This window comes from Solanum pennellii, chromosome 9 (assembly GCF_001406875.1).
Source record: "Solanum pennellii chromosome 9, SPENNV200".
Lineage (NCBI taxonomy): Eukaryota > Viridiplantae > Streptophyta > Magnoliopsida > Solanales > Solanaceae > Solanum > Solanum pennellii.
Window position 1 is genome coordinate 59,449,230 of NC_028645.1, and position 12,893 is coordinate 59,462,122.

Sequence of the window (12,893 nt, forward strand, 5' to 3'; positions counted from 1 at the left end):
TATATATATATATATATACACATATATATATATATAATCGAGAAAAAATAGAGGAGAAACCCTCAACAAATCTCCTATAATAACGGGATACACCCAAAATCTTTTAAAATCCACGGGACTTAGGGGTCTAGGCCAATTCTTAAACGCCTGCATTTTCATTGGATAGACCTTTATACCCACAGTTGAAACAATATGACCAAGAAAAGCAACCAATCTAAGCCAAACCTTACAGTTGCTAAACTTAGCAAAAAGTTTGTCATCCTTGAGAAGTTGCAACACTATCCTCAAATGACTCATATTATCTTCCTCACTCTTGGTGTATACCAAATTATCATCGATAACGACAATCACAAAAGATTCGTAAGGTCTATAAAGGCGTCGTGGTATTAGTTAGACCAAAAGACATGACTACAAACTAATAGTTACCATATCTTGTTCGTAAAGCTTTTTTTATGAATCTTAAGTCCTCTCACTCTATGTTGGTCATAACCCAACCTTAAATCAATCTTTGAAGAGTAACTCGCCCCTTGGAGTTGGCCAAACAAATCATTAATTTTACGAAGAGGATATTTATAATTTACAATAACCTTGTTCAATTGGAGAGAGTCAATACACATCATAAGAAACTATATTTCTTTTCCACAAATAATAACGGGGCACCCCATGGAGATATGTTTGGTCAAATATAACCCTTGTATAGAAAATCATTGAGTTTATCTTTAAATTCATCCAACTCGTCCTGATCCCTACAGTTAGGAAGAATCGATATGGTTTGAGTATCCGACAATAAATATATTCCGGAATCTATTTCCTGTTCACGAGGAATTTCGAGCAAGTCATTGGAGAAGACTTTCAGAAAATCTTTCACTAGGGGGACCGACTCAAAAGGAGGAGACTCGGACCCAAGATCCTTGAACCTCACAATATGATAGAGACATCCCTTAGAAATCATAATACAAGCTTCTATACACAAAATAATTTGACCTCTCGAGATTGAACTTTACCCCTTATACCCTAAGATGGGTTCATTAGGAAATTGAAACATGAATACCCTTGTTCTACATTCAATAGAAGCAAAACAAGTATTTAACCGATCCATCCCTAATATAACATCAAAGTCCAATATATCAAATTCTATCAAATCAACCTATGTGACTCTACTGGAGAATGAAATGGGACAACTCGTATAGACTCTATTAGAAACAATGGAGTCACCTACCGTATAGAAACTGAAAAGGTTTCTTAGAAGACATCGTGGAGTACATTAAATTTCATAGCCACTAAAGGAGTTACAAAAAAAAGGGTGGCATCAAGATCTAACAATTTATAAACATTAATTGAAACTACTTGCAACATAAAGGTAATAACATTGGGGAGAGATCTCTTGATCACCTTGCGATTGGAGAGCATAAAAGAGGTTCCTCTTAAGAGCATCAGAGTTAGGACCACTTTCTTGTGCTTGATTACTCTTTCTCTGTTAAATCTTTTTCATGGGACAATCTTTCACCATGTAGCCACTCTTTTGACAACCAAAGCAAATATCCTTTCCAACTATGAACTTGATCACATGCCTCTTGCCACAATAGGCACAATTTGATTTATCTGCTTGAGAACCACGACTTTTTCCTCCCCGTGGCTATGGGTTTGAGTACCCTATCTTTGTGGGTCCTTGCAACATTGGAAGGAACTTGGTTGGAAAACCTCTTCTTAAATCTTAGCTTATCTTGGATCTCAAGCTTACCGTTGGAAGCACCTCTGTCATAGTGTCTTGCCCTCTTAGCATCCCTATTTCTCTTTCTATGCCTAGTTTCTTCAACTTGGTGCGCATCAAAGATAAATGCCTACATTATGATGAAGCATTGCCTCACGACACTCTTCGACAAGATCATTGGACACACCCATCACAAAATGACTCATTTTATCTCTATTATTAGACACCAAAGACAAAGCATACTTACGCAACTTAATGAGCTTCAAAAAGTATTCTTGGACTCTAATATCTTCTTGACGAAAGTTTATAAATTCTTCAAATTTTTCCTCTCTATACTTCCTTGGGAAGATTCTATCAAAAAAAGCCTTCCTAAAATTTCCCATCTTATGGGACCCTCTCTCAAAGCCCTATTAACCTTCCATTGAGTGTTACCATATTTGAGCCACATCCTTGAGTTAATATGTGGATTGCTGGACCTTCTCATTCGAAGTTACCCCCATAATAAACAAGATCTTATATACCTTATCAAGAATGTATTGAAGATCCTCATTTACCTTAGACCCATAGAACATTGGAGGATTCATTCTAGTGAAGTCCCTCAAATGCGAAGCCATGGTACTAGAATTTTTATTCAGATGAGTCCCAATTTCCCGATTAGCTTGTGCCATCACAACTTGAGTTTGTGTAGTTACGATTTGAGATTGAGTAGCCTTGATTTTGGTCAAGTTTGGGAAGCCTGCCTTATCTCTCCATCCGTCAAGACGGACGATTTAATGAAACTTGGCCACCTAGAGGAACTTGCTCATTAGGAGGAGCTTGGTTACCTTGAGAAGGAAATTTCGCATTCGCAACCTCCTCTCCAACCCTTCTTACGGCTGCCCTCCTAGTAGTCATATCCTATATCAAGAAGAAAAATATTCAAAGGCATGTATAGATAGATGCAAGACCCTTAGGCACAACTATAAGAATATCAAAAGAAGTGAATGTTCCTACGCATCATATAGCCTCTCATTCATAAGTGTGGCCCGCTTCATACCTATGAACGAGACACTAATAGACATTGTTAGTCAGATATCAATCCTAATTATCATTCAATAACCATAGGCTCTAACACCAAGTTCGTCACGACCTGAGATCACCCCTAGTCATAAAACAGCATAGTCGACCTTGAAGATGTTTTATCCAAGCCCTTAGCATATCATCATTACATAATACATTGAAACATACGGAAATATTTAAAACTTTAACAATCAATGTCAAACTCTTTCATATATGAAAATAGAGCCTCTAGACTTGTTTTATTAACAATATTGGTTCAAACACAATAATATTCACATTAGGAACTTAGACCTTACCATTGGTCTTGGAGAATGCTATCCAAGCCTTTTGTTCTTCTTCAATAAGACCTACTAGCCCAACCGACACTTGGTAGAAAAATAAGAGAAATATGGGTAAGTACATTGAAGATTTCGAACCCGCCTGAAAACAAATATTCTATTTTGAATGGTTTCAAAGGCTTGAAGGAGCGTAGCCTTATTCAAAAGGAATTGATAGGATTTTCTCTCTCCGATTATCTCCTACAATACGATAAGAGGTAAGAAGCAAGGAAGACTATTTATGAATAGCCCTTTTCAGTTCCAATGCGCGGAATTGAAAAAAAGACTATCTTTCTTTTGGGGTCATAGATCAGAGAATTCCTTATTTCAAGCTTCATTACAGGCAAAAGATTTAGCAAAGGTAGAGACAGCCCGATCTAGCCAGTGAGTAAGCATGTCCGTTTTCGATTCAATATCTTCCTTAACACCCAGAAAATTATATGCCTCTATAGTAGCCTGCAACGGAATGCAACTATTGCTGACGGAGAGCTATGTTAGCTAGGCCACCTGCCTTATCATGGTTTCCATCCGAACTAGTGCCCTAAGCAGTAAGGCAAATGAAATTTTGTCGTATGGTATCTTATATAAGAGAAAGGTTGCTTTTAGGAGTGATCTTTCGCCTTTATTAAGGAGATATAAAATAATCTTACTTACTAATAAAGCGGCAAGAAGAACCTTCTTTTCTTTCTCATCTCAAAGTCAACTTTCTCCTCTTTTACTAGTAGTTGAGTGGTCATTGTTGTTCGGATCTTGACCGGATCCAAGCTTCCCAAGATCTATGTTGTTAGGGTCTTACCACCTTCTTGATTTACTATATTTGAGTCTTTGGAGTACATTAGGATTATATTCCGCGCTAAGGGTTTGTGCTTGTGGGTCGGGATTAATATTGCAGACCAGCGAATCTGGTGGTTGACAATCGTTCGGACTTGGTAAAGGTTGTCGCAGCACCAGTAGTAGGACAAAGGACTTATCGTGATGCCTGCGGACTAATTTACGATGTCTCCATCACTGACGTTTGTCAAGCATGCCACATGGATTGGCCAGGGTCTTCTTCGGCTAATGAGACCTCGATCCCGAAGCCTTCGAAGTATCTTTTTGATAGGTGCCTCTATTTGTATGGGGAATTCGCTGCTGATAGATCTAACCCAGTTTCCCCCTCCTTCCCTCACCGCCTTATGACCCGCGGGAGTATATAATGACAATATCGTGGCATGATTCCCGATCGTTATACTACCTGTTGAACGTCCGATGGCACCCTGCTCCGACCTGAGCTATGCAACAACGAAATCTCCCTTGGTCCTTTCTTTATGTGCTTGACGGCCCCCCATAAGACACTCACTTGGGGACTTTTTACTCCAGCTGTTCCAAGAGTCTCCGCTAGTTGAACAGCGTCCAGTAGACTCCCTCTTCCGCTCATCTCCTTTGTCAGCTCTTTGATCGGGATACTATTACCTAGGTTCCTAAACTTGGAATGGATGGCGGAGCGTAGGTGACAAGTTGTTATATGGATACGGTTCTTTGTTCGTAGACGCTTCTCCAGCTCTCGGAACAATTGTATAGGAGTCTCCCTTTGAGGGACTTCCCGAATGATCGTACCGAGGAATTCTACCGCACTCCGTGCAGTTATGGTTGTTGATACTGCAGAGTCTACTCAAAGGTTCAAGCCAGATTGTAGGATGTGGGCGATATGTTTTTGTATTTCCATGAGAAGATCGACGGAACCCACGATTCCCAGTAGTAGGTTGTCGGCATATCGCGCGTAAAAAATCTTTATTAAGTAATAGGTTTTTAAGGGGGCCGGCTTATGGGCCACACCACTCTCTGACAAGATAACTAGTATCGCCTCCCCGCACAGCTCTATCTGCGGCACATCCTTTTGCAATACTTAAAAGATTCTCTCATGGACCAATTATTATTACAGGAATCTCTACCATAAAATTCACTTCTGGGTAAACTCGGCGGCTTCTATGAAGAAGGCGGCACAAAGAAGGCTCGATGGCTTTGTTAAGGAAGGCGGTAAGGGCCGACGAAGGGTGGAAAATAAAAGGCGTTTTCTGTCCCCCCCTGAGTCGGGGGTGCAAGTGGGGGGGCTGGCACGACGAAAAAAGGGAATGAAAGGCCTCTTTGCGTTGGATGCTCTTTAACCTCCCCACAATGATGGCTCTGTTGCCTTGAAGAGCGTTGAAGCTTGCTTCTTCGGAAGACTTTTCTTGGTCATCAATACGACCTTTTCTTAATTTCGTACTTCTATCGGATCATCCGTATCTCCTCATCGAGCTTGTGTAGGTAGATGTTGCCTGGTAGGGCGATAGTAATACACTGTGTGGGATAAATTAAGGGCCCTTCTCACCACCGACGAGTCATCCAGTGGAAAATACATTATGAATGGGGTAAAATAACTTGGGATCGTCGATCTCTTCTTTAAAGATTGGGATGAGTCGATGTCGGTCGATGGTGTGAAAACACTTCCTGATGTCTAATTCTAAAAACCTGCGAGAGGTTCCCCACTCTTCTTTGATTCGTCTTAGGACGGAGTGGAAGCCTCGACCCGGACGGAAGTGCGATGTGTCTGGAAACTCGAGATCATAAATGGATTCGAGTACCATTCTGATCGCCTTTCATGATCCTTTCTATACGTAGAACTACTGTGAGTGGTCTAAACTTCAACCCTTATTTCTTTCTTCATATTGTAAAGGGGAGCAAAGACTGTTTTTTGCTCCCTACATTGATAGAAAAAAGGCACTCATGCCGTCTTTTAAGTGACTCATATGTCTTCCCTTAGCGCAGTCTTTTTCGTTCTTGAGAATGGTGGCCACTTCTACTAGGACCGGAATGATTATCTTTGCCCGATGAGTCTACATCCATCCCTGAATGTCGTCGGGTACTATTAACTTCCCCGCCATTCTTGTAACTGTCATATATAATCCGCGCAGGTGTGTTCGCACCAAACTGAGTGGAAGAGAAAGAAAGGATTTCTCAAAGCAACCCCCAGGTTCAACACCAAGAAGTCAACTTTCCCCTATGAGCATTCGGTACATGTATCAGTCCGTGAAAGAGTGAAGGGGTTACCACTACTGAGGATCCCCCCCCTAATCTTTTGTAGGTTGTCTAAGGGTTCGCCGCGGTTCATTGCTATTCTTACACAGAAGGCTACCTTTTCCAAAAGCTCCACAGGACCACCTACAAATAGACTTCGGCCGGAGGAGTTGATTGCACAAAAAGGGGGGGCAGGCTCCCGAAGAGAGAAGACCAACGATTGTCTGATGCAAAGCCCTGCACCTCATTAAGATCATATTGGCATTCTCTCCCAAAAAAGAAAGAGCAGACCTCATTAAAGACGAGAGTGAGGCACAACAAGGCCATTGCTATCCACCGCTCTTCTCACGGAGCCATACGTGGACGTTACCGCTCATACAGCTCCCATCCAGCAAGCAGTTAGCCTTCCTCTACAAGGAATGGAAGTGTGAATGAATCGACGTCAAATATAGGATTGTTGTTGTACACGATCTCCAATTTAGTAGTCCTAGCTATACACTCCACTATGTGGTAGAGTGTTCGTCCCAACCCCTTCGCAGGGGGACCTTTCCTTTTAATTGAGAGAAGGACTCGGAATTGACTCCCCTCAATTCGAGATCCAAAAGAATGGTATGGAGTTTATCCAAGGATCGCTCTCCCGTGACGGTATGCAGATTCGCTAGGGCCTGAGCTCCCCATCACAGACAATCCCCCGTTAGATCGAGGACCACCATGATCCTTAGAATCTCGACCTTGACCTCGAATAGGGCTTTTGCCTCAATTTCGGACAGGTACATGATCCAGATAGGGGGAGTATAGGAGAATTTGGCTACGAGCCTGTGCTGGATAAACTTAACGGAATCGCCCTATCACTTCATCCAGTTGATACGGATAGGGGACCACTCGTGGGGGCTGATTCGATGGACCAACTTTGTTCCCCCGGGGAGCTACTTGAATAGCAGGCGGCACATGTCCTGTTTCTTGTTCAGGCTGATCCACCGACGTGCCCTTTTCCGTAAATTTTTCCCATGATTCCAAGAGGACATCAATCCCATAATGATCCTCTTCAATCTCAGCCCCGCTTGGTTTCCCGGAAGAGGTAGTGATCCCCCGACACTAAAAATTAAAATCCCAGAGAGAAGCTGAGAACACAAAATCCCTAAATGGTATAGCAAATAGTTCCTTAGAAAAAATATAAATAAAGAGATACTAAATAAAATAACAATAAAAATAAATAGATCAATAAACCGGTATTTTCTCTTTGAAAGAAAACCAAAAGATCTCAAAATAAGGATCAACCCCATAATCACTAATAGGAACAGCATGAGACACTTACCAGTTATTCGAATTGGCATTACTATAATAGCGAAATGCCCCAGAGGGGTTGCAATAAGAGAGAGAACGCCTCTAAAGAAAAAAGATGACATAATAGGTCAGAATTTGTTCTCTCGCTCCTTGCTGGAGGAGCGGCATATTGGGAAAAAAAGCCCTTCCTCGTATTCGAACCGATGACTTTCTTTGCCTATTTCTAAAGGGCGAAGTGATCAACTTGCATGTGTTAAGCAAACGACTGAAGTAGAATGATTATACCTTCTTATCACTTTTTCGAGTAGCTATAAACTTCAACCCCCCTTCTCTTACGTAGATGGAGAAATAAGTAAGCAAGACTTTCTACCATGCCTTCCTTTTCTTAAAAAATAGCGAATTACACCGAATTTTGCCTTCAACCAAGCCTTTCTATTCGAAAATCGAGAAAGATCACTCTGAAAAGTAAGCCCTTTCTTATTATACGATATCTTCGCCATAGATGATAGAATTACTCCTGGAAGCAAAGGCAGGAGAAAAGACTATTGATTCACCAGTTTGCTAACTTACTTGTCGGCTAACCCCTCTCTGTAACCAGAATAGGCCTCTGAACTTAAAACCACCCGCTTTTAGAAGTCTTGAAGGCGGCTCCTAAACTAGTCGGACTTGCTTGAATCGATAGGCTTACCGGGCTTCTCTGTCTATTCAATTGATTTTGTTGAGACTCTTCCCCACGCCTATTTCTTCCTACGGCCCTCTAGTGGAGCTTGCCCCCCTCCCTAGGCCTATTGAGATCATTCCCTGTGCGGGTAAATTTGGGCTCAGGAGGGGAATACCTGGTTCATCGGAACTTCAACCAAAAGAGGTAGGCTCGGGTTCCTTGTATAGGTATAAGAAAGCCAGTAGAGCGAAATAGAGGTAGATTGTACTTCTATGCGTATTGAGTTGAGGTCCTCCGCGCAAATATAAACTATCTTTGCCATACTTCCTTAATCGGTGAGACTTCCACGAAAGAAAGCACGAATAAGAATATCTTAATATGCAAGGACTGAGGAGCGAAAAGCCACTTGACTGTAAGGAAAGGGGTTTAGCGAGACAATTAGCTCACACTTTTCTTTGATGAATGAAGCCGCAAGTTTAGGTAGAAAGAACAGCCAGTGTCAGAGAGATGACTTCTGTTGAACTCTTCCTTTACATGAAGGGAATGAATGCCTTAATGGAATGGTATCCGGGATTCAAGTAGATTAGGTTAACGCAAGTATGAGTTCAACCCCTTTCTCATCGGTCCAGGATCGATAGGCGTTCGACTTGAGGAAAGTGCGGTAAGATCAGAATCCCCAATGTCGTGGTCTTTACCTTCGCTTCAAGGGACAAGCACCGCATCTAGGTAAGCGGCATCTAATTGAATTGATTCACCGAATCTTCCATCTACGAAAATAGAAGAGATGTCTGTTAAGGTCGGCTTCATGAAAGCAAGAAAGGAAGCATGTTTAGCGAACATAGATATGGAAATAGATGGATTTTGCCCAGCTGTTGTCAGATCAATTCCCATTTATTCTTTGATGGAATAGGGAACGGGCAGAGTTGCGGCTATCAGGAACGGGCGATAGCCTATGACTAAAAGCGCCGACTATCTATGAATGACCAGGATCGGAATGCCAATCGACGAGATGAGCCAACAAAAATTTCAAGTTCAGACTATAATGAGTGGCATCCTCACTTATGCAACGAAATTGAGTTGATGGAGTAGCAAGTTCCCTTGAGTTATTTTCTTCGGTATCGCTTTCTCTCGTCGTTAAAGGAGCCGCAAGGCACTATACTAGAAGCAGTGGATGTTAGGGACGCAGGGAAGACTCTGACTATGCGCTGGCACTAGCCCTGGGAATGGATTCTTCTTTGATTGAAGGAACGGGACAGAAGAGAACCAGAACCATATCGTTCACACATTTAGTCTGATCTTATCGCTATTGCCCGATCATAGCTGTACTGTATTATATTTTTTATCTGTCTCCCCTGCCCTGTTAGAACAGTATGGTCTGTAACAACACAACCTGAAAGGAAGCCATTCCTAATAGGAAGTTTCCTTCGCTTGAAATTCACTCGCTAATCCGGAATGAGCTACTTAGTTGGAGTACACGAAAGAAGCACCACTTCTTTATTGTCTTGAAACTCTCCTCTGAACCCGAATCGTAGAACTAAGACATGATAGTTTCTCATATCATGTTAATCAATTCAATGATCGGCTTCTTTATTTTTCTCAATATGATTCTTCAAAGATGCTAAAACTGATTATCTCATGGAAGGGAGTGGGATGTGACAGAAAGTCTTACGATCCAACTATCTCTTGTACCCCCTGATTGGCGCTGAGGAGTCTTCATCTCGGCATCCATCGCCACTCCCCATGCTGATAAAAAAGGGGTCAACCTGGTGGCCATCGACGTCTTGAGCGAGTGAGAGCCTTGATCCAAGGCCGGGTGCTATCGCAATCCGCAGAAGTACCTTCAATCGAAGGTTGCGCAACTGCCAATAAAGACATTGCTCTACAACTCCTTAGAGGTTGGGGAGTGGAAGAAGATTTATCACCGGGCTGGACTTTAAGACCTTAGTTGAAAATACCTTTCCTCATTCATGGGGATCAAATACATCATGGTCTAGGGGCCTAAGAGAAGGAAGATAGATCACCAAGGCTTATTTTTAGCCAAAACTTAAAGGAAGGTGGCCCGATTAGAATCTTGTACACTTTCCTTATCTTTCTTTTATTGATCCAGCCTCAACCTCATAGAAAATCCTTTTTAGGAAGCTAGCGCCCACTATTTCCCCAATATACGTTTAGGGGGAAGCACCTATGAAAGTGAACCTTTATTCTTTCGTTTCCTTTTCTCTACGAACAGATTAGAAGGAATGTAGTAGCTCCTCCTACATACGAGTAGGGAGATCCTGAACTAAGGTATGATTCCATTTTCCATTGACGACAAAGAAAGTTATAGTAGCTTATTCTATTTGGAAGGTTTTTTGTTTAAGACAGCTTTTCTTGCCCATACTTTTGAGTCTATCAGCTGCAACAAGGCCTGCGGGAATGAGTGTTGTGCTTGCCCCAAACGATACCACCATTCATAACCGTGAACCAGCCCCTCTTTAGTATAGGAAGGTCTTTCTTTAGAACAGATTCATTCCAGAACAGAAAACCAAATTGAGAATCAAATCGCGCTTGGAGCCTATCGCTAGAACGAATACCACACCAGCGACTAGACTTGATACGCTAGTAGGGCTTGTGGGAAAAGCAAGAGATCTCATTTTATCCTTAAGGATAGTGGGAGCCGAATCAACTAGGTCACCGGTAAAGAACCTCTACTCAAGCAAAAATCATTAGAGAAGAAAAGTTCAAAGAAGGTTGGGAAATAGTACGCCCAATTCACCAGGTTCTACCACTGCAGGGCCCAATCATATTTAAGAAGAGTTTGATCCTGGGTCAGAAGGAATGCTAGCTACATGCATAACACATGCAAGTCGAACGTTGTTCTCGGGGAGCTGGGCAGAAGGAAAAGAGGCTCCTAGCTAAAGGTAGCTTGGCTCGCCCAGGAGGTGATAAGAGTTGAGAACAAAGTGGCAAACGGGCGCGTAACGCGTGGGAATCTGCCGAACTGTTCAGGCAAAATCCTGAAGAAAGCTAAAAAGGTTGTTTGATGAGCCTGCTTAGTATTAGGTAGTTGGTCAGGTAAAGGCTCACCAAGCCAATGACGCTTCGCTGGCCTTTGTGGATGATCAGCCACACTGGGACTGAGACACGGCCTTGACTCCCACGGGGGGCAGTAGTGGGGGGAATCTGGGACAATGGGTGACAGACCTATCAAGCAATATCGCGTGAGTTAAAAAGGGCAATGCCTCTTGTAAATCTCTTTCGTCGAGTGCGCGATCATGACAGTACTCAAGGAAGAAGCCCCGGCTAACTCCGTGCCAGCAGCCGCGATAAGACAGGAGGGGGGTGGGGGCAAGTGTTCTTCGGAATGACTGGGCGTAAAAGGCACGTAGCGGTGAATATGTGCTTCATGGCTATCGTCAACTCGTGTCGGGAGATGTTTGGTCATGTCCTACAATGAGCGAAACCCTCGTTTTGTGATGTTGAGATATGCGCCCACGGAGAAAGTCTTTGCAACCAAAGTGAGCCGAGGAGCCGAGTGACGTGCCAGTGCTACTAATTGAGTGCCAGCACCTAGTTGTGCTGTCAGTAAGAAGGTAGCCGGCGCCTTTCGAAGAACATTCTATTTCTAGTTAGCGCTGTTTTTTGATTGCAAGTAGCGTGCTTGACTAATAAGATAGAAAGGGCCTTTCTCACTTGTTTAGTAAAGTCAAGTTTTTTGGCCTTATCTTGCAGGTGATGACTACGTCGAGTTGACGGCAGAGAAAGACTCGGCATTCAGTAGAGACACCCGGTATTGTGGTACGTAGTGGGTTTAGTACGCCCCTCCCAAACAAACGGATTTGAAACAAACAAAAAGGTGTGTGCTGCACTAACGAAGGACTGCCAGTGATATACTGAAGGACGGTGGGGATGACGTCAAGTGTGCATGGACCTTATGGGCTGGGCCACACACGTGTTACATTGGCAATTACAATGGGAAGCAAGGTTGTAAGGCGGAGCAAATCCGGAAATATTGCTTCAGTTAGGATTGTTCTCTGCAACTCGGGAACATGAAGTTTGAATTGCTAGTAATTGCGGATCAGCATGCCGCGGTGAATATGTGCCAGGGCCCTGTACACACTGCCTATCACACCCTGGGAATTGGTTTTGTCCGAAGCATCGGACCAATGATCACCCATGATTTCTGTGGCACGCTAGTGCCACAAAGGCCTTTGGTAGTCTTATTGGCGCATACCATGGTGGGGTCTTCGACTGGGGTGAAGTCATAACAAGGTAGCCGTAGGGGAACCTGTGGATGGATTGAATCGTTCGCGATGGAAATGCACTCTTCCCCCAACTTCCCAACATATGGGGCTAGCTTGCTTCCACTGGTGGCGGGCGGGCGAAGGGTCCAAAGGACACGTAGCCGAGGGCGAGTCCAAAATCCAATTGTTCCATTTTCCTTCTTGTTCATCAATCGGAAATCAAGACAAACCGGGCACTACGGTAAGACGTGAAAACACCCGATCCCATCCGACCTCGATATGTGGAATCGTCTTGCGCCATATGTACTGAGACTGTTCGGGAGACATGGTCCAAGCCCGGTGAAAAAATGAAATACAAAAGGATTATGATGTCAAAATCTTGCGCCCTTGCTTTTCCAATTTCCCAGCTACTATGTGTTGATTATACTTATTTAAGTATGACGTATTTGTATATTCTATTTTTTTCTTTTTTATGGCATCATCCGGGTTTTCAAGACCCGGTGAAGGAATTGGAAAATTCCTTGAATGGATTTCTCTGAGCACAAAATAGAGTGTTTAGTTGAATATTCGTTGGTGTCTAAATGGAGCACCAAGAGTGATTG

The 12,893-nt window shown here is 43.0% G+C and overlaps 2 pseudogenes; both read left to right on the forward strand.

Moving 5' to 3' along the window:
- The first annotated feature begins 5,958 nt into the window (after positions 1-5,958).
- LOC114074051 lies at positions 5,959-6,575 on the forward strand (annotated as a pseudogene).
- A 2,277-nt stretch (positions 6,576-8,852) lies between these two features.
- On the forward strand, positions 8,853-12,651 carry LOC107030242 (annotated as a pseudogene).
- Positions 12,652-12,893: the final 242 nt, after the last annotated feature.